Raw genomic sequence first — 27,403 nt, 5'->3', positions numbered from 1 at the left:
AAATATATATATATATATATATATATATATATATATATATATATATATATATATATATATATATATATATATATATATATATATATATATATATATATATATATATTGTATACATATCCATTTGATTTCTAATCTTTTGATATTCTCTTACTCTCTGGTATGACACTATATAAATCTCACTCCTTAACTGATTCGCAAAAGTATATTTATTCCTTTCATGCAGAAAAAAAATGAGAATTGGAGTGGAAAACAATTGTTGCTGAGGGAAGTTGTGTTCACTAAGAAGATTATTCACATGGGAGAGACTTAGTATCTGTAACAAAAATATTCACTGCAAATACACTTTGAACATTCATTTAATGTTATGAACTTAAAACAACTGCAAATGTATGATCAATTAACTGAATGAGATAGGAACTGCATAACAGGCTGTATTCTGGCCGTCTGTCTTATCAGCCTCTCTCATGTCTGCAGGAAATGTGGTTCATTATGTGTAATAGGGAACTAATAACTGCATTCATATATGCATATTTAGCACGATCATCAGGAGCTCTAAGGAGAGTAAGTGGAGAATATTTTTTTTATCATTTCCTCCATACTTAAAAAAATTCCTCTGTTGATCAAAACTCTAAAAATTTAAAGGAATATTCTAGTGTAAAATAAAGTGTTCTAAAGTGTTTGATCATTTTATCTTTAAACTAATTCTGATTAAACTAATTTGTTTTTAAAAAAAATATTAATATTCAATAAAAATTAAATTTTATGTTTTCAGGTATTTGAGTGGAAAAGGCTGCAAAGTGTATATATATATTTATATATGTACTGTAAATACATGTGCATATATCTGTTTTTATGTGAATATATACATACATACATAAACACACACACACACATATTATTTTTTGTTTTATTTTCATCTACACAGCTCATACACTAACATGAATCCAAATATGACCATATTGTTATTCATGATAACCCTTTTCTCACTCCAATTTTGTTCACATCACTACCACCATAAGCATACACCTCAAACTGGAAAACAAGTTATCATACACCAAGGCCTGCTCTTTTGCTGTAACTTATCTGCTGGTGGAGAGTTATACAAAATAACCCTCCTACCCCCACCTCACAAAATTATAAAGTATCCCATTTACTATAAGGCCAAACAAAAATGATGTCCAAATTCCTATTCCTTATGTTACTTGCCATTGCAAATGATGTAGAGTCTAACCCTGGTCCCCCCAAAAAAATCCATTCCTAACCTTCCAGCTAAAAAAGGCCTCTCCTTTGTGCACTGTAATATCCGCAGCTTACTACCAAAAATCAATGCACTCCAAGCATGGTGTTTGTTTACAATACAAGCCCAAAATCATTGTGATCTCTGAATGGTGGCTAACCGCAAAAATACCTGGGTATTCATGCCATAGAAATGACAGAGCAAAGAGAGGAGGTGGCATTGTAATTTATGTTGACAATTGCAAAAAGTACACCCCCTTACAAAAATCTAGCTCTCCTGCCACCTTTGATTTCCTTTCTGGCACAATTGAAAGCCCATGAAGTAAATCAATCATTGTTGCTGGAATCTACCGCCCACCTAGCTCTCCTGTGCATTCCCTTTCTGACATAGCACATCTCCTTAGTGAAACCATAGCTCAAAACCCAAAAAGTGAAATTTGGATTTTTGGAGATTTTAATATTGATTGGCTGAATCCTAAAAATAATAGTTCTTGCTCGATGTTTAAGACTTTGCAGCAAATGCAATTAATCTCCGCCCCAACTCGCATAAACATCAAAAGCCAGAATCCAGGACGCAGGTGTTCTCCCTAACAGTTTCAGTGACCACTGCTTAGTGTACTGCGTGCGCAAAATAAAGGCTACTAAATCCTCTCCCAAGGTTAAAATCACCAGGTCCTTCAAAAAATGTAATCTTCAATAATTTCTAAATGACATCAAGAACCTCCTCTGGCACAGATTAAACCTAATTCCAGATTTAGACTAAATTAAATTCTTTCAGTCTGAACTCCTACAAGTTTGGAACTTGCATGCCCCTCTGCGTAAGGTGAGAGTAAAAGGAGCACATTTGAATTGGATCACAGCTGACCTCATTCAAATGTACCAGTTTCGGGATTCATTGTGGTCAAAGTTCAAGCATACTGGCTCTATGAACGATCACTGTGTATATAGACAATGGCGAAATATATGCACTAAACAAACAAATTTGGCCAAGGCCCAATATTTCTGTGAAAATCTGAACAATAACATATCAAACCCTAGAAAGTTTTGGTAAGTCATAAATAACTTACAAACTCCACCAATCCACTCCCAACCCTCCACTGTCAAAGTGGACACCCAAACCCTGCAACTTCCCTTAGAACTAGCAAATGCCTTTAACAAGTATTTTGTCAGATGCTCCACCATCCTGATTGACAAACTGATAAATGTACCTGTACCAATCAATGTCATTAAGAAACACCTTAATAATCTAAAAATGAAAAACCAGCCTGGACCTGATAAAATCCCAGCAATGCTGTTAAAGCTCAGTGTGCCGGCAATTACTAAACCTGTCACAACCCTAATTAATGAATCATTGGTGTCTGGATACATACCCAAACTTTGGAAGACTACAAGAGTAGTGCCTATCCATAAAAGTGGTGCGATAAACTTTGTTTCTAACTATCGGACAATATTATTGCTCCCAGTATTGTAAAAAATCTTAGAAAAATGCGTCCATACGCAATTATGTGAGTATTACCAAAAATGTTACTATCTCACCCCTGTTCAATCAGGTTTTTGCCCAAATCACTCCACTACAACTGCCCTCCTAAAAGTTTGCATCAACATCCAAACTGGCATGGAACAAGGAGACCTAACTGGAGCTATTTTCCTTGATTTTGCAAAGGCCTTTGACACAGTAGACCACAACATTCTACTTCTCAAACTAAAAAACTCAGGTATTGGTGATCGTCCACTAACCTGGTTTCAATAATATGTATCAGATCAATCACAATATGTCTCCATTTCTGACAGCTACTCCCTCCCTCTCCCAGTCATGTGTGGTGTTCCCCAAGGTTCCATTCTCGGCCCCCTACTATTCACATTATTTATAATAACAAGCTGGAGCTAGAGGGGGCACATATGTAACAAGAAAATAAGATGTGTTACAAAATCAAAGGATTAATGATTGACAATGTACCGTATACAAAAATATGTAGTATACATACAGAATCATAATCAAAGCAACAAAGTCCCATGTTAGATTAAATCCACTTATTTAGGGTTGGGAAATCTTCACTAAATAGGCTATCAAGTGTTGGCTGCCTCCTTCTCACAGACTAATCCGGATGAGCTGCAGAGTGTAAAAAGAACAAAGGGACACCTCATGTGTAGAATCACCAAAACATATGTGTGGATATATGTGGGCCAAGTGAATACTCACATATCACTAAAGCACCCTAATGTGCTAGTAGGTACAGGCTGTAGAATTATAGGGTGTAACAGCTCACCCACCTCTAGGGATCCTCGTGTGCTGCAGTAGGGGAGTTAAGCAAAAGAGCACTACATGTGTATATCAACTAGATTATATAAGCATTTGTATTAGCAATGCCAAATGGGTACTCACATTTTAGACAAGCACACATATGTGCTGGTAGGAGTAGAATGATAGATTTCAAAGGGGTGCAACGCGTTTCTTGGCACTAAGAGGCAATTTCATCAGGTATAAAACGGGCTCTTAGTGCCGAGAAATGTATTGCATTTTAAGGGCAACATTTGGATACCCCTATTCCACTACTTGTATTTGTTTTTTATTGTTTTTTATAAACATTTGTTTTTTTTAAAAATTCAAAGTAGATTGTAAGCACCTTACTTGCTTCTGTTTATCGACCCTTAATTGGAACACAAACACTAGCTCTTTCCTGCACCTGTACCCGGACTATTGGGAGATCCCTGACTAGGTGAGCTGATACACCCCTTTGAAATCTATCAGTCTACTCCTACCAGCATATATGTGTGCTGACTAAAATGTGAGTACCCATTTGGCATTTTGCTAATACACATTCTTATATAATCTAGTTGATCTACACATGTAGGGCTCTTTTGCTTCCAAAAAAAAAAAAGGCCTTTGCGTACGTAATAGTTAGCTCACCCATATTACAAGTCATATGGTACGGCTTTTCTACAAGCATTTTAGCCTATACCGCAAAGATCCATTCCACAATCAAAAGGACCTTTGAGTGTGGAATGTTCAGCTTACCTCTATTACAGGTTGTGTGGTATGGCTATTCCGCTAGCATTATAAATTATACCGCAACAATCCATTCGACAATCAAAGACCAGTAGTTATGGATCCTATTGGCTGTTTAAATCAGCCAATATGATTTAAACAGCTCTTATCCTAATTTGAATATTTTAGCCTATAGGTATGCAAGGTACCCCCATATAAAACAGGTACTTTGCATTCAATCTTCAGTGTGCGGAAGATCCCATGAAGAGGAGGCTACACGTCGGATGTCAGTGCCATCACCGATCCTGCATGGATCGGTGCCGCATCAGCTCTGCGACCCCTGGATGAAGATGGAAGATGGCTCTGTGACACCGGGATGAAGATTGAAGATGGATCCGCCTGGAAGAAGACCTTCATCGCCGGACTTCAGGAATTATGAGTACCTATTTCGGGGTTAGTGTTAGGTTTTTTTTTGTTTGTTTTTGGGTGTTTTCTTTTTAGATTAGGGCTTTTTTTTGGTTTTTAATGGGCACTAAGGAGCTGATTGCCCTTTTAAGGGCAATGCCCATTCAAATGCCCCTTTAGGGGCAATGGGTACCTTAGGTTTTTTTTATAGGTAGGTCTTTTTTATTTTGGGTGGGTGCGGGGTTTTACTGTTAGTGGGTACCTTAATATTTTTTGTTGTAAAAGAGCTGATTTCTTTAGGGCAATGCCCTTTAAAAGTTCCATTTAAGGGGTGTTTTTTATTTGGGGTGACTTTTTGGGTTTTGTTTCTTAGTGTTAGGAATTTTAAATTTTGTAATTTTTATTTTTTATTTTTTGGTATATATGTTTTTTTTTAAATAGTAATGTTAGGTTTATTTATAGTTTAAGCTTAGGTTTTATTTTTTTCACAGGTAAGTTTTTTTTATTTTAAGGTAGTTATATTTAAAGTTAGGGGGTGTTAGGTTTAGAAGTAAATAGTTTAATTTAGGTAGTTGTGATGTGTTTGTTGATGGTTTAGGGGTAAATAGGTTTAGTTTAGTATTTGCTATGCGGGGGCAGCAGATTAGGGGCTAATAGTTTTATTTAGGTGTTAGCGATGAAGGATGAGGCAGATTAGGGGTTAATATTTTTATTGTAGTGTTGGTGATGTCGGGGGTGGTGGATTAGGGGTTAATATCTTTATTTAGTGTTGGAGATGTCGGGGGGCGGTGGATTAGGGGTATTAAGACTAGGGGTTTATGTTAGGGTGTTAGGTTTATACATAACCTTCTTGTCTCCATAGACATCAATGGGGATTGCATTATAGTGATCGCCATTCTGCAATCGCAGTTGTTAGTTTGTTTCTAACACTTTTTCTCAATTGATGTCTATGGGGTAATATGTGCACGAGAACGTCAAGTCAGGACTTGACTTTTATGAGGTATGGAGCTTAACACACCATACCGCACAACACAAGAAGTTTTTTTTGTAACTTGTAATGGCAGCGCTATGGAAAGTGCAGTACCGCTAAATTTGTAGCGTTATTTACGCACCGGGTTTAGCGCAAAACTTTTAATCTCGCTAAAAGTTAACACAAGTTGCTATCTGATAAAGACAGTTAGGGATATATATATATATATATATATATATATATATATATATAAATAAATATATAAATATCAGAGTTAACCTTGATAAGTAAGCAGAATACATTTTAAATTCTGTGAATTAGATATTATTTTATTTTAATCAAAATTATGTTAACATGGAGCAAATTAAATAAAGAAAAATATTGTTGTTTCATTATGCATGATCAAACATTTTATATAAAAAGCTCAAGATAGTTACTGTCCTTCTAAGGGACAGATTACAAGTGTAGTGCAAACGTTTGCGCACAAGCAATTAGGGTTTATCGTGGGGTGTTTGACCTCGTTGGGTTTACCGCTGGTATTACGAGTTGAAAGTAGATGGGATCGATTGAGAGCTTCCTCAGAGCTCTAGTTAACTGTTTTGTGAAACAAAAATGCGTCACAAAACACATCAAAAATAAAGTACAGTTACACTCAGAATTACACAATCTAATAAAAAATATGTCACACACAAGTTATAAGGACTCAAAAATATGAGGTCTCAGTTGTCGAAAAAAAAAGCAGACAAAAGACTTTAACATTAAGATACATACATATACATGTCTAGAGATGTATATGTATGCATATATATATATATATAGGTAGCCCTCAGTTTACGCCGGGGTTAGGTTCCAGAAGGAATGGTTGTAAATCGAAACCATTGTAAATTGAAACCCAGTTTATAATGTAAGTCAATGGGAAGTGAGGGAGTTAGGTTCCAGGTCCCTCTCAAAATTGGCATAAGTAACACATAATACATATATTTTTAAAGCTTTGAAATGAATACTTAAATGCTAAACAGCATTATAAACCTAATAAAATAATCACACAACACAGAATATATAATTAAACTAAGTTAAATGAACAAAAACATTTTCTAAACAGCATTATAAACCTAATAAAATTATCACACAACACACCCTTTACTCACAATTTTTCTGCAAACAGTTCTTTCTATGCATTACAATCTGGACTGATTTATAGACAGGAAAATCTTGTTCCTTTGCAAGCTGCTCGATAGCTCAGGTCTGGTTAAACATTAATTTCAGCTTGCTTGGCTTGCATATCTTTGCTGCAACACAAGCGGACAGCTCCACCTACTGGCTATTTTAATCAATGCACTGCTTCTCAATGCTTTTCAATAGCAGTCACATGACTGAAAAAAAAGGTTGTTATTCTGAAACGGTGCAAATTGAACCATTGTAAACCGAGGGCCACCTGTATATATATATATATATATATATATATATATATATATGTGTGTGTGTGTGTACATATGTATTTATGTATTTACAGACATATATACATTTATAAACACATAAATACACATGTACAAATATATAGAAATATAGTTAAAGTAAAGATCAATTTTTACCCGATGCTCACCACCTATGTAAACAGTATGCTCTAACTATTACAGTCGCTAAGATAAATTTAAAAACCCCCCAATTATTTATTAATAAATTATATATATAAAAAACCTTTGTTTCGTCTTTTTTACTCCTCCCCCGATCCACTGCCTTATTTGGCCCTGTTGACGTAGCGAGCGTTTCAACAAGCCCGCCGCGTCACTTCAAAGCTCATGCACAAGACTGGTTTCAAACTGCGCATGCATATTGTAAGAGCATTCGCGCATGCGTGGCAATTTAAAAAAACGTAGCACTGAGGGAAAGCATACAGCGTAATACGCATGCGCATATCATGCACGCGCATGAAGTAGTTGACGAGAGCCGCACTTAGACGCATGCGCAATTGTTACAGATGACGTGGGTAGAAAGGGGCAGGACGCCACGCGGGAAGTGAAGGAATTGGAGCAAAAGACAAAAAAAAATGTCAATCAAATGAGGGAAGATGTCGGGCGGACAGTTGCAGTGAAACGGAGGGTAATTGAAAAATAAAAATTAAAAGGACAAAATTATTTCTCAAGATTTTGATCAATGAACATGATGTTTATTTACATGTTAATGATAATACTGGAATCGAGTGAGGCGGACTTGACCTTCACTTTAAGTAGATTAAAACATGTAGAAGCATATTTATGCAATATTTATAATTCATCATTATTATTATTATTATCGGTTATTTGTAGAGCGCCAACAGATTCCGCAGCGCTATTAACAAAGGCGGAGTACAAAAAAAAAAAAAAAAAAAGAAAACAGTTATAGGGATCAAATGGGTAGAGGGCCCTGCCAAGAGTTGCACTGTTGTAGTCAGCTCTTGAGAAGGTGATCAACAAACAGCTGGACTCTTAAGCTTACATGCTAGGGGGGATCACGGGATAGCAATGGAGGAGAGGAACTGGTATAAAGTAAGGTTAGCGTAGGTTGTATGCATCCCTGAACAGTAGAGTCTTTAGGGAGCACTTGAAGCTTTTAAAACTAGAAGAGAGTCTTGTGGAGCGAGGCAGAGAGTTCCACAAGATGGGAGCCAGTCTGGAGAAGTCCTGTAAACGGGAGTGTGATGAGGTGACAAGAGAGGAGGAGAGTAGGAGGTCTTGAGCAGAGCGAAGGGGACGGGAAGGAGAGTATCTGGAGACAAGATCAGAGATATAGGGGGGAGCAGTGCAGTTGAGGGCTTTGTATGTCAGAGTGAGAATTTTGTGTTTGATCCTAGAGGCAAGAGGAAGCCAGTGAAGAGATTGGCAGAGAGGTGCAGCAGATGAAGAGCGACTTGTAAGGAAGATGAGTCTGGCAGAGGCATTCATTAGGGATTGTAAAGGAGCTAGGCGGTAGGTGGGGAGACCAGAGAGGACAGAGTTGCAGTAATCGAGGCGGGAGAGGATGAGAGAGTGGATTAAAATCTTAGTTGTGTCTTGTGTAAGGAAGTGTCTAATTTTAGAGATGTTTTTAAGGTGGAAGCGGCAGGCTTTAGCCAAAGTCTGAATGTGAGGAGTGAAAGAAAGATCTGAGTCAAATGTGACCCCGAGACATCGGGCATGCGGGGTAGGGGTAATGATGGAGTTGTCGACAGTTATAGAGAGATTGGGGGTGGAGAGTTTTGAAGAAGGGGGGAAAATAAGGAGCTCAGTTTTGGAGAGATTTAGCTTGAGGTAGTGAGAGGACATCCAGTTGGAGATGTGAGAAAGACAGTTAGTGACACGGGTTAGCAAGGAAGGAGAAAGTTCTGGTGCAGAGAAGTAGATTTGGGTGTCGTCGGCATACAAATGATATTGTAAACCATGGGACTTTATTAGGGAACCTAGTGATGACGTGTAGATTGAGAAGAGAAGGGGACCGAGAACAGAGCCTTGCGGTACTCCGACAGAAAGTGGTGACGGGGCAGAGGAGGCCCCAGAGAAGGCTACACTAAAGGTACGGTTTGACAGGTAGGAAGAATCATAAATTGTTATACTGTGTTTGTACTGTAAATATTTATTACTGTATTTATTACTGTAAATATTTCACATTCCAATATGTTCTATGTATTTTTAAATAGATATTCCGATATATATATATCTGTATATAGCTATACCTACCTATATAGAATTGTATATATATATATATATATATATATATATATATATATATATATATATATATATATATATAGGTATAGATATGTTTTCTACCACAATACCATCAGATATTTGTAGAAATGTTTATGTATGAATAAATAGAACATATTCTTGTATGTGAAGAACATTGGAAAGTGAAATATTCATATTTCTATTCCGGATTAGTGCACATGAGAATGTAAGATTGGGTTTGCGAGAGTAGGGTGTTTTTTCCCCACTTGTTTTGCGCCATTGACTTCTATAGGGAGAAACATGAACGCACATGCAATATTCTAAGTTTTGCTTTTTGCGCTCCTAAGGTTAGCACAAGTGACAACAGTTTACTTTCAGCTCATAATATGAGCACAACTTGACAAACGTTCAAGCGGGAGCGTTAAATAGCGATTCACTTCTAATCTGGCCCTAACTGTTTAACCAATTTGCAGGGTTTTAAAACTGTGGGGGAAAAACCAAATAGAACGTTTATTTTTTACGCTAGAATGTCATCTTAATGATACAGTCATTTCCAAGATTTCTATACGTGAGCTTGTTTATACACAGTTGTGATATATTGCTTTATGATGTCAAATACAGGTTATTTTTAAGAGGTATGAAATCCAAATTTGATCTGGAAAGCACTACTTTAATTACCCCAATTCCTTAAAACAAATAGTGAAGATACCAAGATACCAAAAACAGAAAGACAACTTAATGCTGAGGTCTTACTTTTTAGGGTGCATTAAAAAATAATAATTATATATATATATATATATATATATATATACACACTGTATATATATATATAAATCCCCAAATCCAGAATTTTATAATCCACTTATTCTGAAATAATAGTAAATATTATTAAAAATTATACATACTGTAAAAATATTCTAAATTATCCATAGAATATATCTATATTTTTACAGTATGTATAATAATTTGTAATCATTTTAATTAATATTTTTTATATTTGATTTTTAATATTTCAAGAATACGCATAAACAATTCTTCATGTAAGCTAACCAGACCTTGGGCTCGCTTGCATTGAGTTGTTAAAAATGGAGCAGTAAGTCACCAAAGTTCCCGACTGCTAAAAGTAATTTACGACTCCATTTTAGTAACAGGTTGCCATTTAAATATTTTGAGCATTGCATGCAGTCGTTCTTTTCGTCTAGATGTAAGTAAACGTTGTGTTAACACTTCCATCCGCCGTTGGATTTCTTGAAAATCAAGTTAGTTGCTATGGTAACCAGACCTTACACTATAAAATTTAAGTTTTTTAACTATAAGCAAATACTATTTATTATTATAATTATAGTTTTCACTTTATTAATAAATGTAATATGTATTGCTTCTCTAGGCCTAGTTTGAATTCTGTAGATATGTGCTTGCATATATTTTTATATTTAAATATTTACTGATATTTCCATAAGAACATTAGTGCAACTATTCCTATACATGGGACAACAATAAATATTACATATTACAATTTATTTCTACATGAAACACTAAGATTATTTGTACGTTTTAAAATATCAATGGAAAATAGGGTTCAAAAAGCTCCTTTTTCGTCTTTTACATCTAGTTGAGCTAGGTGTAATTTTTCTCAATGTATTGACAGCCTCCAACAGAGTATTAACGATTTGCGCTTTGTTTGGAAACCTGGTATAAGTTATCACTTAACGGCTTCTAATACTTTCTATAGGAAGCAAAAATATTGAGGTATAATGCACCATTGGAAGCAGTCGATAAACGAAATTGCTTCCGACAGCATATTTAGGTTAGCGAGCTCACGCAAATCTAATTACTGCTTAATGGAAGCGAGCCCCTTGTTAGTTCTAAACACGAACCCCAATGAGCGTTACAGATATTTTACATTCCTATGTTCATCACATAGAAAATAATATACGTTTTATCATTAAACATATTTTTATATATATATTATATATGATACTGTTAATGTAAAATATATATCATGTAAAATATATATCTATACCTGTATATCTATAGGAATATATATACAGGTATAGGTATATATATATATATATATATATATATATATATATAGTATATATATTTTACAATAAAAAGTACATTATCCTGTAAGAGAAGAACATTGGAATGTGAAATATGTACACTAAATTTACACACATAAATACATATGTACACACATCTACACATATATATGCATACACACATATATTTAGATATAGCTATGTATGCATATATATGTTAAAGCCATTTTTTTCAAACACCTTATACAATATATCTTCGAGCCCTTTATCAGACATTGTTTATATGAGCACAACTGTACTTTTAAGTGTATTTATGTTGTGTTTAGAGCAACTTTTTTCTTCCCTTACCCTTTACGTGAACCCTTAAGTCACGCTAACCAGACAAGCTTAAATCGCAATTGCTCTTGAGGGAACGTGTTTACTTTCAACTTGTAATATGCACGCTATTTCCATTGTGCGCAAAAAGCTTAGAAAAACCTGATATAACTCGCTAGCCACTTTAAATCTAGCCTTAAAGGGACAGTCTACACCAGAATTGTTATTGTTTTAAAAGATAGATAATCCCTTTATTACCCATTCCCCAGTTTTGCATAACCAACACAGTTATAATAATATACTTTTAACCTCTGTGATTATCTTGTATCTAAGCCTCTGCAAACTGCCCCTTTATTTCAGTTCTTTTGACAGACTTGCAGTTTAGCCAATCAGTGCCTGCTCCCAGATAACTTCACGTGCACGAGCACAGTGTTATCTATATGAAATACGTGAACTAACACCCTCTAGTGGTGAAAAACTGTTAAAATGCATTCTGAAAAGAGGTGGCCTTCAAGGTCTAAGAAATTAGCATATGAACCTCATAGGTTAGGCTTTCAACTAAGAATACCAAGAGAACAAAGCAAAATTGATGATAAAAGTAAATTGGAAAATTGTTTAAAATTACATGCCCTATCTGAATCATGATAGTTTATTTTGGCCTAGACTGTCCCTTTAAATTGGTAAATGCTTATGACACACTCATTGTGCTCGTTTCATAATTGGTAAGTAAAGTGTTGAGCTCGAAAAGCTTTAACGCAATCCAAAATACCTCTTTAAAATGTAATGCTCATTTTCTCATTTATCGACAGCCAAAGTGAAATTAAACTCTGTTTCCTCCTGTAAAGATTTTTTACAAGAATGGCAGTAGAAACTGGAATCAGACAGAGATTTGTTCTTTAATAAACTTAATACATTTGCATAAACCAGATGCAAACTCTGCCAGGAGCAGATTGGTGTATTTTATGAAATCTGAAAGTGCAATTATAAAAACACAGCACCATATCTGCAGGCCTGCTAAAGCTGAACAATATTTGATAGCGTGCACTTATTTGCATATCTGTTGTCACAGGACGTACAGTCACGAAAATACATCTGCAATAAAAAAATGTTTCAGATTGTCCAGCACAATTTTATATAGTAACTAAAAAATGTTAAAGCTTTAGTGCCAGATTACAAGTGGAGCGCTAAATATTGCTTTCTAGAAAGCGATTTTTGCGCTCTACTGTGTAATATCAGCACACGCTAATGTGCACGGGCATTACAAGTTAAAAGCAAGCTTGCGTTTGCACTGCTGGGAAGCATTGCGCTCATGAGAGCGCGCTTCCATAGGGTCCAATGGGAACCACTTCAGAGATGGCATCAGAACTAAAGTACAGCGAAGGGGGTAAGTCGCACATCAATTGCAGCAATTGTAAATGTATAAATATACTGTATATATATATATATATATATATATATATATGCTGATATACATATATATTTATGTGTTAATATATGCATATACACATGTTAACACATATATATATATATATATATATATATATATATATTTAATCCAGTACTTTATAGATAAGAGAAAAAGGTAGAGCTATATGAGATACCATAACTAAAGTAGGGGATTTCAGCACTCAATTTTATAACCCATTTAATCTAATTTCTTAGAAATGTAAGACTGCAGAGCAGCACAAAATCCAAAAAATGAACTGCACATGCACAGACTTAACCACATGCAAACAGTTTATTGCAAAAAATTACTAACAAAAACAGCTAGAAATTACTTATCTCTAGAATACACCACTGCAGTGGATTGTAAATAAAGCATATCAAACATATTGGTAAGTCATCACAGATATATGAAAACATATGCAGCAAGCAAAGGTTGGAAACATGCAATTTATAAAATTTATAAATTCCTAACTGACAATTTGTACTTGAGTAAACATTCATAAAAGTTCCTCTATGATGAATAAAGAACAAAGTCCTTTTTACAGACCATATAAGTCCTTGATAGAGGAAATCAGATGTTTCAGTTAGTAGCAATTTGTATCAACTTTGTAATCCAACTGAATGAACCATTTTGCAAACATATGTTCAATGATTTATGTTAACCGAGGTAAAAGCGTCCTCTACTGTTAACTAAAACTTGAAACTTGTACAGCTTGATAGCAGATAAATCATCTCTCAGTGGTGAAAAACAGATATAATGAAAACAGACCTGTGTATAAGTATCGCAGCAACATCCGAGAAAGCAATAAACTGTTTGCATGTGGTTAAGTCTGTGCATGTGCAGTTCATTTTTTTGATTTTGTGCTGCTCTGCAGTCTTACATTTCTAAGAAATTAGATTAAATGGGTTATAAAATTGAGTGCTGAAATCCCCTACTTTAGTTATGGTATCTCATATAGCTCTACCTTTTTCTCTTATCTATAAAGTACTGGATTAAATAAAATTTTTGAGGGGTCTGCACCACGTCTGATTTCAGCTGACCCTGAGTCATTCGGTATACATATACATAACTTTACCAGAGAAAAAATTCCTGTGTCTTTGTATAAAGATAGGTTCTGGTTTTTTGTTTTTCTTCCACAATTTTTGAATATGTATATATATATATATATATATATATATATATATATATATATATATATATATATATATATATATATAACCAAATACATATATATTTACTGGGAACACACCTGCCTAGTGAAGTAGTTTTTTTATTAAAATTAGAAATTAGTAATAAATGTTACTTTTTTTTTTTTTTTTTTTTTTAAATACTAAAATGCTGTATATTTTAAGGGCATTTGGGGCACTTTTAGAAAATTAACCAGAGATTGGATCGCTGGTTAATTTTCTGAGCATTAATTGCTACCGTGAGCTTGCAATAGCAATAACCAGCCACTTGTAATGGCTGGCTAATTATCACGTGCCCGTAAACAGGCAAATTTGCCCTTTTGCAGACGCACAATAATTTAGCGCTCCACTTGTAATCTAGCTCTTAATGTTTTTTTTATTATATATATATACAGATATATATATATATATATATATATATATATATATATATATATATATATATATATATATATATATTTATATATATACACACACACACACACACACACATTTAATACTTCACAAATCAAACCTGAGTATATATTGTAGAAATAAATATATATTGTAGAAATAAAAATATATGATTTTGAATTTGTCTTTAGATGTTAAAAATGTAATTTAACCATTTTTGCCTGTTCAAAAAATGTGATTATACTTTATAAAATAAAGTATTTGTCTATATATAATTTCTGTAAGGTTGATTAAGTATTTAAAACTGTTTATTCTATTTTAATGTGAAATAAGTGTTTGATATAGTAAATTTGTTAAATATATAAGCCTAGGTGATCACTTTGATAGAGTTTTCATAGTTATGTTTTAATTTAAAGGGGAATTTTGTTGATCGGAAATATGATCTGGAGGAATGACCTGACCCACACATAGTCAAGTTGTCATTTCACCCCATCCCCAAAAAACACACTTCACACCTTGTATGGGATTGAAAAGGCCGCAGCTCATTTATTAACATAACCAATTAACATCATTAACATAAACTTCTTGACCAACCACAGTGCTTGCCCCCCTCTATTTATTCCACAAGCCCGCCCACCTCCGGGGAGGGGTTACCACCAATAAACCAACCCCCTGCTGCTCAAACAGGAAGTCCACTCCACCTCATTACAGGCGTAAGCCTCTACCAACCAGAGCAAGCACCCCGTCACAGCTGCGACAAGTTATGAAAACCCAAAGTTAGGGAGGGAGGGCGGGAGATGCTCCCACCGTGCTGCTCCAGCAAAAGTGACTCTCTACTTTCTGTTGGGGGCTTATAAACCCACTTTCCTGGCTTAGCCCCCTGTCCTCTATCTCACCTCATAACCTGCTTCCTAGTGGGGTCATTTAACCCTTCTTTCAATTGCTTTCTTCCAGGGTCATTCCTTGACCCCACATAGTCAAGTTGTCATTTCACCCCATCCCCAAAAAACACACTTCACACCTTGTATGGGATTGAAAAGGCCGCAGCTCATTTATTAAAGTGAAGGTAAAGTTATCCGGAATTTCAGCTAACCAACCATTTATCAATAGTACCTTAATGTATTTCCCAAGTTTTTTTTTTATTACTGTTATATTTAACGGTAAAAAAATATTTCACATTCCCTCACCGTTTGGCCGCCGACTCCTCCCAAGCCCTACTTCCCTGTTCTGACAGCTGTGACGTCTTGAGCGGTCCCACCCGCTCTCAACAGCGCGTTCATGTTTCTGAATTAAATTGCGCATGCGCTACACTCCAATGCTGCCGACCACGTATTAAGGGATTCCTACCTAAATCTAGAACGCATGCGCAAAATGGGAGAGCACGCAGTGTGGAATCCACAGAAATTTGTATTGCGCATGCGCTCTTGAATAAGTGGGCGGATGACGTCTAGTGACGGTCGCCTAATGGCCTACATTTCAATAGGAGAATTAAAAAACATGATCAATAGGTACAAAAAAAAATATATTTTCGGGTTGACTAAAAATATTTAATAAATTGCCTTAAAACTTGGTTTATACGCAGATCAGAAAAAAATGATGAATTAAACCTATATTTATTTGACTCCATAAACGGAATACTGGAAAGAGACTGAGGTAACTTTACCTTCACTTTAACATAACCAATTAACATCATTAACATAAACCTCTTGACCAATCACAGTGCTTGCCCCCTCTATTTATTCCACAAGTCCCACCTACCTCCAGGGGCTACCACCAATAAACCATCCCCCTGCTGCTCAAACAGGAAGTCCACTCCACCTCATTACAGGCGTAAGCCTCTATCAACCAGAGCAAGCACCCCACCACCACTCACCCCCCAGGTGAGAGCTTCCACCCAGAGCCAAGGCCTTTTCTATCCCTTCATTTAGGGTAAAATTGAATAGGTGCAAGCCCACCTCATTCAGGTGTACCCCATCCTTTAAATAAAAGCACCTACCCGACTCACCCTCAAACTCCACGTGCCTCAAGCCCACACCCCCGATTCGCCTGACAAAGCCACTCACCATTCTATTAATCTTCTGTCTGGAAGCCTCTAACCTCCCCACATCCCCGGACCTCCACACCAAACGGCTTTCAATTTCTGACCACACTATGACCAAACCAGGAAAGAGCTGCCGCAATCTATCCATCCCTCTCTTAATCTCGTCCACCAACTCCTTCTGGGACATGAAACCTAAATCGTTCCCCCCTAAGTGAACTACCAAAATCTGGGGAGGCGAAAACAACCTGGCATACTCTACCACCTTCCCCACCAATTGGCCTCACTTCATGCCCATAATTCCGAACCATTTTAATACAATTTTTTCCCTAGGCAATCCCAATTGACTTCCATCTTCCTTCACGGCAGCAGCTTTCCTGGCCTAATAAACATAAGAATGCCCGATCACCCAGCACCTCACTGGACCTGTCAAGAAAAATAAAGCTGTATAGGCTGCCACCCTCCCCAATTATGCCTCCATCCCCAGCCTAACATACCCCCGGTACCTTTCAGACTTCCATCTCCCAATCCCCAACACATCCAGTCCTAACCCCGCCGCCTCAGTTGCCGCCCCATTTCAAAATGAATGTGACCCAAATGCCGTAAACTCCATACCCAACACCTCCAGCGCTTTCCTGAAAACCGAGATAAACTGATATTGGGATAAGACCGAACCATCCTCGTGAATTAAAAAAGGACCACCCCTTACAGGGCGAAGACTGAGAAAAGATTGTACCACAGCTACCGGGCAACACCCCCCCCACTTCCCTCAATCTAATCAAACAACCCTTCCCCAACTTGGATCTTCTCAACCACACCTCCACCACCCCTTCCTTCACAACCACCTCTGCCATACTAAGGCCTCCTTCGTCCTTCCTGTTCTTTCCCACCAACTCAGACACTCTGAATGCCCCAAAAAATGCCAATACAAATGCCGTCTTGAAAAGCACCTCTTTGAATTTAGAGAAACTCAAACCCCTCAAACAGCCCGTCACTTTTTCCAACACTGCAAACGTCACAGGCCTCCTGCTATCCTTCCGCCCCTTACCTCGACAAAGACCCCTGATTGCCATTTTTACCACAAACACCTTTGTCAGATCCTCCCACCCCAACAACTGAAAAAAGAAGGCTAATGCCGCCATGCTTTTCTTTATCTCAGAGGGCGACAGCCCCTCCTCTCCCCACCATTTTACTCAGGCCAACAAAGCCCCCAACTTCTTCCTCCTGCCTACTGACCACAGTACACCTCCAACCCATTCATACCACTTCTTCCACACACAGACGTACGCCTTCCATGTGGTCGGTGCCAATGCTCCTTGCACCATACTGACTATTCCAGACCACCCAAGCTCCATAGGTCCCTCGGGCAGGCAACCTCTTCCTCCTCCACGTCTGGAGCCACCATGCAAAACCGGTCCCACTGAAAACGGGATGAAGAGTCAGCGATAACATTCAACTTGCCAGGAAAGTGGACCGCCCGGAAGCAGACATTGCAAACAAACACTCTCAGTAACTTAACCACCGGCAGTGAATTAGCCGTCAGTCTGTTAACGGCCATTACCACCCCCAAGTTGTCCGAATGAAAGCTGACCCTCTTGTCCTGCAAAATATGAGGCCATACCCGCAGTGCCACCACCAGCGGAAAGAGTTCCAAGAATGTTAAATTCCTTGTTAAGCCCGCCTCCCCCCAACTGGCAGGCCATGCCTCCATGCACCATTTACCCTGTAAATAAGCCCTGAATCCATGAGCCCCTGACGCATCTGTGAACAAACAAAATCCCCCGCAACCTCCCCGAATGCCTCCATCAACTGCTCGCACACCCCTGAACCAGCCGCTCCTACAAATAAGAAGTCATCCAAGTAGTGAACCAGCGATGATTTCCCGGACCACTTTTTTACCACCCATTCCACAAATGCACTAAACTTCTCGAAGTACGAGCAAGAGATGGAGCATCCCATTGGCAGACACAGGTCAACGAAAAACAATCCCTCGAAGTAGCAACCCAACAAATGGTGACACCTCGGGTGCTCCGGCAACAACCTAAATGCCGACTCCACGTTGGCCTTAGCTAACAAAGCCCCGGGGCCTGCCATCCTTACCAGCTCCACCGCCTAATCAAACGAAGCATAGTTCACCGAAACCAGTTCCAGATCAATAACGTTGTTGACCGACATCCCTTTAGGGTGCGAGAGGTGATGGATCATATGGAACTGCCCTGCCCCTTTTTTAGGTACCACCCCTAATGGAGAAATCTGCAACCCCCCCAATGGTGGACCCTCAAACGGCCCCGCCATTCTCCTCAAAGCCACCTATTTTAGCAATTTAACAAAGCCTGAACTAAAACCCGTCAACAATAGCTCAGCATCCCCCGCATACCCCTTCCTACTGGCGTAATCCCTTAGCCACGGAACCATCCTTTCTACCCTCACCGGGGTCACTGCTCGCATTACCCACTTCCCCTGCTCCCTGACCCCCCAATCGAAAGGACTGACTCCCTCGCAGAGGCGTCATGATCTCAAGCCAAATGCCCATATCCCTGTCGTCCCACCGCATCCCTGGCTGCACCGCCATCCTTTGCCTAAACCTCTTATCATAACGCCACCAAGCCATCCCACCATACATCCTATACGCGCTAGCAATTTCATTATAATAACAAAACAAGGACGACCCCTGTTCTGGAAACTTCTCACTTACCACACTCGTCAAAATGTGAAATGCCCTCGACCAGTTCCCAAACATCTTAGGCAGCTTCCTCCATCGTTTCTTCCTCTCCTCCTCCTCCTTCTTCCCCTTCTCCTTTTCATACTCCTTCACCTCCAGCACATTATCCAAAGGAAGTACCGATAAAATCTCCAAAAATTCTCTCTTCCAGATCTTCTCCCTCATCTCACTGGGAAGATGGATACCCAACGGCCCAATCGAGCATAGACATGGTCTCCTCAACGCATCCTCCGGTACCTTCAATGTCTCCCCTCCACAGCTCATTCCCACATTCCCCCCAGCCACCGTACTGCCCGATGGTGGGGCTATCACCTGCCCCTCTCCTCCTGGCTGCCCCCATGCTGCCGCTGGCGATCCCCCCAACCCTCTGGCCTTCTCCAAAGTTGCATTCATACTTTTCAACCCCGCTAACAACACCTCTCTTTCTCCAGTCAAAGCACCATCCACACTAGGAAGCAGACCAGTTGCCTCACCTGCCGACTGCCCTGCTGTTGCAGGTCCTTCTCTCCATCCTTCGTCCGCGACCCCTGTTGCTGTCCTAGTACTCCTGTTCTGGCTGGGGCCCCCAGGTCTCCTGGTCGTATCCCCTCTGTCTGATTCCAGAAAGCGCCTCGCCGGCCCCCTCCTGGCAGGGGACCTACCTCTGCCGTGCCTACTCCTGTCCCTGGACCTGTCCACCCTGGCCCATGTTGGCGATAGCACATCTAACCCTCCACTCCTCCTGCCCAATGGCGACCTGGACCTTCTGCGTCCTCTAGGCGAAACCTGCCCCCTATGGGGGGTACTTTCCCTCCCCGTCCCAGGTCCAGATCTTGCAGTCTGTGATGAAGAGGAGCCAGTAACATCCCTTCCCCTCTGCTCCCTAGTCCTCCTCTCCTCCCTGTGCCCAGCTCTGGGCTGAGCCGTTCTGGCGGCCTAGACGTCCTGGTCAGCCGTTCACTCCTCCTGCCTGCTGCCTCCCTTGGAATGGGACTCACCTCCTCCGGACCAGTGACTGCCTCTCCAGCCGTCAACAACCGCTCCTGTATCCAGCTGACCCCCTTTTGCCTGGCCACCTCCACCAGCTCAGCTAACAAGGCCTCCATCACAGGTAAGAGATAAGATGCTCCCACCGTGCTGCTCCAGCAAAAGTGACTGTCTCTACTTCCTGTTGGGGGCTTATAAACTCCCCTTCCTGGCTCAGCCCCCTGTCCTCTATCTCACCCCATGCCCTGCTTCCTAGTTGGGTAATTTAACCCTTCTTTCAATTGCTTTCTTCCATGGTTATTCCTTTAAATTATGTGACTCATAGTTTGAGTCGACAGCTGTACCTTTCATTACAAGAATTAAACATCTCATGTGTTCATTTGTAGACAGACAGGGTATGGAGATATTGCAACATTTCATGAATCAAAAAGTACTTTATCTACAAAATATATTTTCTAAACATGATTACAAGTGGAGTGCAAAAATATTAGTGCTATAGAGTGCTAACACAGCACAAGTTAATTCAATAGTGCTCTTATACTTGCACTCATATAACAAGTTGAAAGTAAAAAAATGTCACTTGTGTGAAAGCCTCAAGCACTAACATCTGGAGGTTGAATAGCATGGCCGCACTGAATCATGCTGATATCATAATCATATATATATATATATATAACATGGAAATGAACTGCACTCTCAGGGGTTGATTTAACAAGGGCCGAATGGGCTCACCAGAAACAGCAGTAAAGACCGCTGCTCCATAACTTGTCCACTGCCTCTGAGGCTGCGGTCTTTAATCCACCCGATCTTATACGATCAGGCTGATTGAAACCCCCTGCTAGGGACGATTGGCCGCGAATCTGCAGGGGGCGGCATTGCACAAGCAGTTCTGATGAACTGCTTTTTCAATGATAAATGCCGACAGCTGTCGGCATTCAGCGATGTCTGTCGGACAGCGTATCATGTCGGACAGTAGAGTGACCACATGTCCCGGACTGCCCGGGACAATCCCGCATTTTGCAGGTCTGTCCCTGGTCCCGGGCACCATCATTGCGGGACAATGCAGTGTCCCGGAATGGATGGCTGCCCTCCAATGCCGCCATGGCCATCTGTCAAACAGACTCTCTGACTCCGCCAGGGATTGACGCAGCGAAGCCAGGAGGGAGGCGGGCTGCCTGCGCAACTAGCGGGATGATGTCAGGTATGTTTCTGGAGGACACAGGACGGAGGAGAAGAACATCCTGGTGGCGGGCACCGCGCAATATCTAAGCTAGAGTGCACTGTGTAGAGCAGCACACAGAGCAGACTCAGCAGAGTAGCGTGTGCAGAGCAGATTCAGCAGACGAGTTATTATTATAGCAGACTCAGTCTCAGATGGGTAAGAATAGATTAGAACTACTAGACGTTGAAACTTTCATCATATGCACACATAGCATAGTTAAATTATACTAATTAATTAGTATATTCATGACATTTTTATTTTATCATCAACCATACAAAAAATATTTTTCATTATGATATACATTTTAAAAAATAATAGCAAAGGTGGTTTGATTCCCTGATGAGATGGGTGATGTGAAAAGTATGCCGCTCTAAGTAACTTTATGAAAGCAGGTGTACATTGTACATCACCTAAAGTCTAAAGTGGTGACCACAGTTTTTTTTTTTTTATTATTGGGGGGATTATTGGGGGGAGGGGGGGGTGTCCCTGAATGGCAGTTTGGAAATGTGGTCACCCTATCGGACAGACATTGGCAAATCTACCCCTCAAACTGGACTAGGTACACATCCTGTTACAAAACAAAATTATATAATATGCTGATTATAAAATTATATAATATGCTGATATCATAATCATATACAGGTATATATATTTAATATGGAAATGGACTGCACTCTCAAACTGGACAAGGTACACATCCTGTTACAAAATAAAATTATAAACACAATGCAACTAACTCTTCATTTTTTGCTTTTAGTCTCACTGTGTGCTTGCAAGAGAGTGCCATACTGTCTGTGTGTTGTTTTGTAATTTTCCCTATGGGCTTTGCACTCAAGCTTGTCAGGGGTTATCTGCCTGTGTTGCTGAGAGCTGTACAGCTATCTGTATGTATTTAGTGCTGTAGGTTTTACAGTGATGCAGGATATGTACCTAGTCCAGTTTGATATTGCAGTCTATTCCCATGTGTTGTATGTGTCTGGAAATTACAAAGGCCGGTGTCACCCTAGTTGGTTCTCAGTTTGTTTGATTAAAGCATGCATTGTGTGGCTGTAGGTTAGGTTAGCAGGAGTGAAGAGACCTTGACATTGTCCTGGGCTTAAACCATTTGGCCAAATGCAACTAGCTCTTTCATTTTTGCATTTACTCTCATTGTTTGCATGCAAGAGACTTCAAGTCTGTCTGAGTGTTGTGTTGATAATTTTGTTTTGTAAGTTTCCCTACAGGCTTTGCACCCATACTGGACAGGGGTTAACTGCCTGCGTTGCTGAGAGCTGTAAAGCTGTCTGTAAGTATTCATTACTAAGGGTTTTACAGTGATGTGTATCTAGTCCAGTTTGAGAGTGCTGTCCATTTCCATCTTTTGTATGTGTATTGGGAAATTACAAAGGCCTGTGAAACCCTTGTTGGTTCCAAGTTCTGTATGATTGAAAACACGCATTGTGTGGCTGTAGGTTAGGAACTCAGGAAGGAAGAGACCTTGATGTGGGATTAATCCGTTTGGCCAACTGCAACTAACTCTTCCGTTTTTTGCTTTTACTCTCACTGTGTGCTTACAAGAGAGTGCCAGATTGGCTGTGTATTGTGTTGGTAATTTTCCTTTGTAATTTTCACTATGGGCTTTGAACTCAGGCTAGTCAGGGGTTAACTGCCTGTGTTACTGAGAGCTTTACAGCTGTCTGTAAGTATTCAGGGCTGTGGGCTCTACAGTGACACAGGATGTGTACCTAGTCCAGTTAAGAGTGCTGTCCATGTTTATGTTTTGTGTATGTATTGAAAAATTACAAAGGCCTATGCAACCCTTGTTGTTTCCCAGTTTCTCTTATTGAAAACATGCATTGTGTAGCTGTAGGTTAGGGACTCAGGAGGGAAAAGACCTTGACGTGGTCCTGGGCCTAAACCATTTGGCCAAATGCAATGAACTCTTCCATTTTTGCTTTTACTCTCACTGTGTGCTTCCAAGAGAGTGCCAGACTGTCTGTGTGTTGATAATTTTGTCTTGTATTTTTTTCCATGGGCTTTGCACCCAGGCTCGTCAGTGTTGATGAGAGCTGTCTGTAAGTATTCAGGGCTGTTGGTTTTACAGTGATGCAGAATGTGTACCTAGTCCAGTTGAAGAATGCAGTCTATTTTCATGTTTTGTATGTGTCTTGGGAAATTAAAAATGCCTGTGACACCCTTGTTGGTTCTCAATTTGCTTGATTGAAAGCATGCATTGTGGGGCTGTAGGTAAGGTATCATACACTGCCAAATGCTAGAGAAACCGTTGTAACAATGTACTGTATATAAGAAATATATGTAGGAATGATAGGGACATAATTATTACAAAATTCCACCCAGTTAACCCTTACAATTAATCTACTTTTTATTCTAGAAAAGACGGAAAATGTAAGATTTACATAACTCATCTATATATATTAGAGAGGTGGTAAAGGAACAAGAAATGTAATAATGAAATCATTCACAGGAGTAAGCGATTCCAGTTTTTGGAATATCACATATTACAGGGTCGTGACGGTATAACTATACCATAAGCATTTTAGCCTGTAACGAAAAACGTCCATTCTGCACTCAAAAAAATAAGTGCAGGATTTTCCATAGCGCCGTATTACAGGTTGTACGGTCCGGCTAAAATGCATTATAGCCTATACTGACACGATCCATTCCGCAATATGAGACCAGTAGTTATGGATTTTGTAAAACAAAAATGTTTCACAAAACGTATAACTAAAATGTTACAAAGTACACTAACACCCATAAACTACCTATTAACCCCTAAACCACCACCCTCCCGCATCGCAAATACTTATTAAATTTATTAACCCCTAATCCTCCGTCCACCCACATCGCCAACACTATATAAACCTATTAAACCCTAAACCGCCGGCCCCCCACATCACCAACACTATAATAAAGTATTAACCCCTAAACCTCCAGCCCCCACATCGTAAATAATACATTAAACCTATTAACCCCTAAACCGCCAGCCCCCACATTGTAACTAATAAAATAAACCTATTAACCCCTAAACCGTCTGCCCATCACATCGCAAAAAACTAAATGAAACTGTTAAACCCTAAACCTAACACCCCCTAACTTTAAATTAAAAGTTACAATATAACTATCTTAAAATAAATATAAACTTACCTCTGAAATAAAAAAAAATCCTTAAATTAACCAAACATAACTTTTCTAATAAAATAAAATAAACTACCAATTAAAAATCCTAAATTGCATGATTCAAAAAACAAAGAAAAAACCCCCCCTAAATTACAAATTTAAATAAAGCTAATACTACAAAAAAAAATAATCTAACATTACAAAAAAAATGCTAAAATTATGAAAAATAAAAAACGAAATTATCCAATCTAATAGCCCTATAAAAACCAAAATTTAGCTCTTTTACTGCCCATCAAAACCCTAATCTAAAAAAAAAACACCCCAAAAAATTAAAAAAACAAAACAAAACACTAACCCCAGAAAATCTACAGTTCCTGAAGTCCGGACATCCATCTTCATCCAGGCGGCAAGAAATCTTCTTCCAGACGGCAAAATCTTGATTTATCATAGGGGGCATCTTCTTTCTTCATCCCGGTGTCATGGAGCTGTGGAGACGCGGAGCTGTGGAGGCGAGGAGCATCTTTGTTGGCGGGGTGGACATCCAGCGTGGAGGATCCTCTTCATACTGTCATCACCGTACACTGAAGCTTGAATGCAAGGGGGTACCTTGCATTTCTATTGGCTGAAATTTTCAAATCAGCCAATAGGATGAGAGCTACTGAAATCATATTAGCTGATTTAAACAGCCAATAGGATTTTAATGCCCATACAAATGCCCCTTTAGGGGCAATGGGTAGCTTAGGTTTTATTTAGACTTAAGTTTTTTATTTTGGGGGGTTGGTTGGGTGGGGGGGGGGATTTTACTGTTTGGGGGACTTTGTAATTTATTGTAGGTAAAAGAGCTGTTTAACTTAGGGCAATGCCCTACAACAGGTCATTTTAAGGGCTATTGGTAGTTTATTGTTAGGTAGGGGGTGTTTTTATTTTGGGGGTCTTTTTTTATTTTTATAGGGTTATTAGATTAGGTGTAAATTTTATTATTTTGGATAATTTTGTTTATTAATTTTTGTAATCTTAGGTTTTTTTATTTTTTGTAATTTTAGTGTTTATTATTTTTTGTAATGTTAATTTTTGATTTTTTTCGTAGTGTTAGGATTATTTAATATTGTAATGTTAGGTTTTTTTATTTTTCGTTTATTTTATTTATTTAAAATAGTACTGTTAGTTTAATTTATAGTTTAAACTTAGTTTTTTTTCACAGGTAAGTTTTTATTTAATTAAAGATAGTTATATTGTAAGTTTAATTTAAAGTTAGGGGGTGTTTAGGGGTTAATATTTGAATTTAGTGTGTTGAGATGTGGGGGGGCGGTGGTTTAGGGGTTAATATGTTTAGTTTAGTCTTTGCAATGTGGGGTGCCGGCGTTTTAGGAGTTAATAGATTTAGTTTATTAGTAACGATGTGGGGGGCCAGCGGTTTAGAGGTTAATAGATTTAGTTTATTGGTACCGATGTGGGGGGGGGGGGTGACGGTTTAGGGGTTAATAGCTTTAATTAGTGTTGGCGATGTTGGAGGCAGTGATTTAGAGGTTAATAGCTTTAATTAGTGTCGGCGATGTCGGGGCGGTGGTTTAGGGGTTAATCATTTTATTTAATATCAGCAATGTTGGGGGCAGCGGATTAGGGGTGTTTAGACTAAGGTTTATGTTAGGGTGTTAGGTTTAAATGTAATTTTCTTTTCCCCATAGACATCAATGGAGTTGCGTTTCGGCGCTCTCCATTCCGCGATCGCAGGTGTTAGGTTTTTTTTACACTTTCTCCCTATTGATGTCTATGGGGGAAAGCGTGCACTCAGCATTTGGCTTTTGTGCTGTATGGAGCTTATCGCACCATAACGCACAGCACAAGGAGGTTTTTCAGTAACTTGTTATGGCAGCACTATGGAAAGTGTGATACCACTCATTTTTTTGCGTTTTTTGCCCACCTGGTATAGCACAACACTCGTAATCTAGGTGAATAAGAGCCATAACTACGAAGGAAGCGGTACCTTGTTCCAGAAATCAGGATCATGCCGATAACCAGCATGCTGCAGATTACAGGAGGTATTAATATATGTTTGATACAAAGTTGCAGGAGACTGAGCGACAAACTTGTGAGTAGAGATTAATTCCTGAGAGGAACAAGAAAGTAGATCCGGCCGTATATATATATATATATATATATATATATATATACCTTTGTTTTTGGTAGAATGCAGACTTTAACACTCATTATCTGCTGGAGCATGCCTAGAAGCAAATAAGCAGCTGTAAACTCAGTTGAAATACAATGCCTGTGTTTCTGATGCTAAACACTGATAAGGGGGATGGATCCGACTACTCCAGACAGCATGGCTATGTAACTAATTTTACTTATTTTTGAAAATATTTTAAAATACTTGCCAGCAATTTTTATGCAAACTATTTTTACTTAATTAACCCTTTTATGATATGCACAGATCTCAACATGTTTTATGATGACCGCAAAGAGACGCAATATAACACGTATCGCTTGCGCACAAGAGTTAATGCACCACTCATAATCTAGCCCATAATATGAGATCACAATATCACTCATATGATTTCAGAAAGTTTTTGGAATCACTTCAATCATAAGACCGTATAAAAAATAAGTAAACGTAGTAGTAGTACTAATTTTAAATGACAAGAGTATTGCAGAGCAATTGTTTTTAGACAAA

The sequence above is a fragment of the Bombina bombina genome, chromosome 1, assembly GCF_027579735.1.
Source record: "Bombina bombina isolate aBomBom1 chromosome 1, aBomBom1.pri, whole genome shotgun sequence".
NCBI lineage: Eukaryota > Metazoa > Chordata > Amphibia > Anura > Bombinatoridae > Bombina > Bombina bombina.
This window is presented reverse-complemented; position numbering follows the sequence as displayed.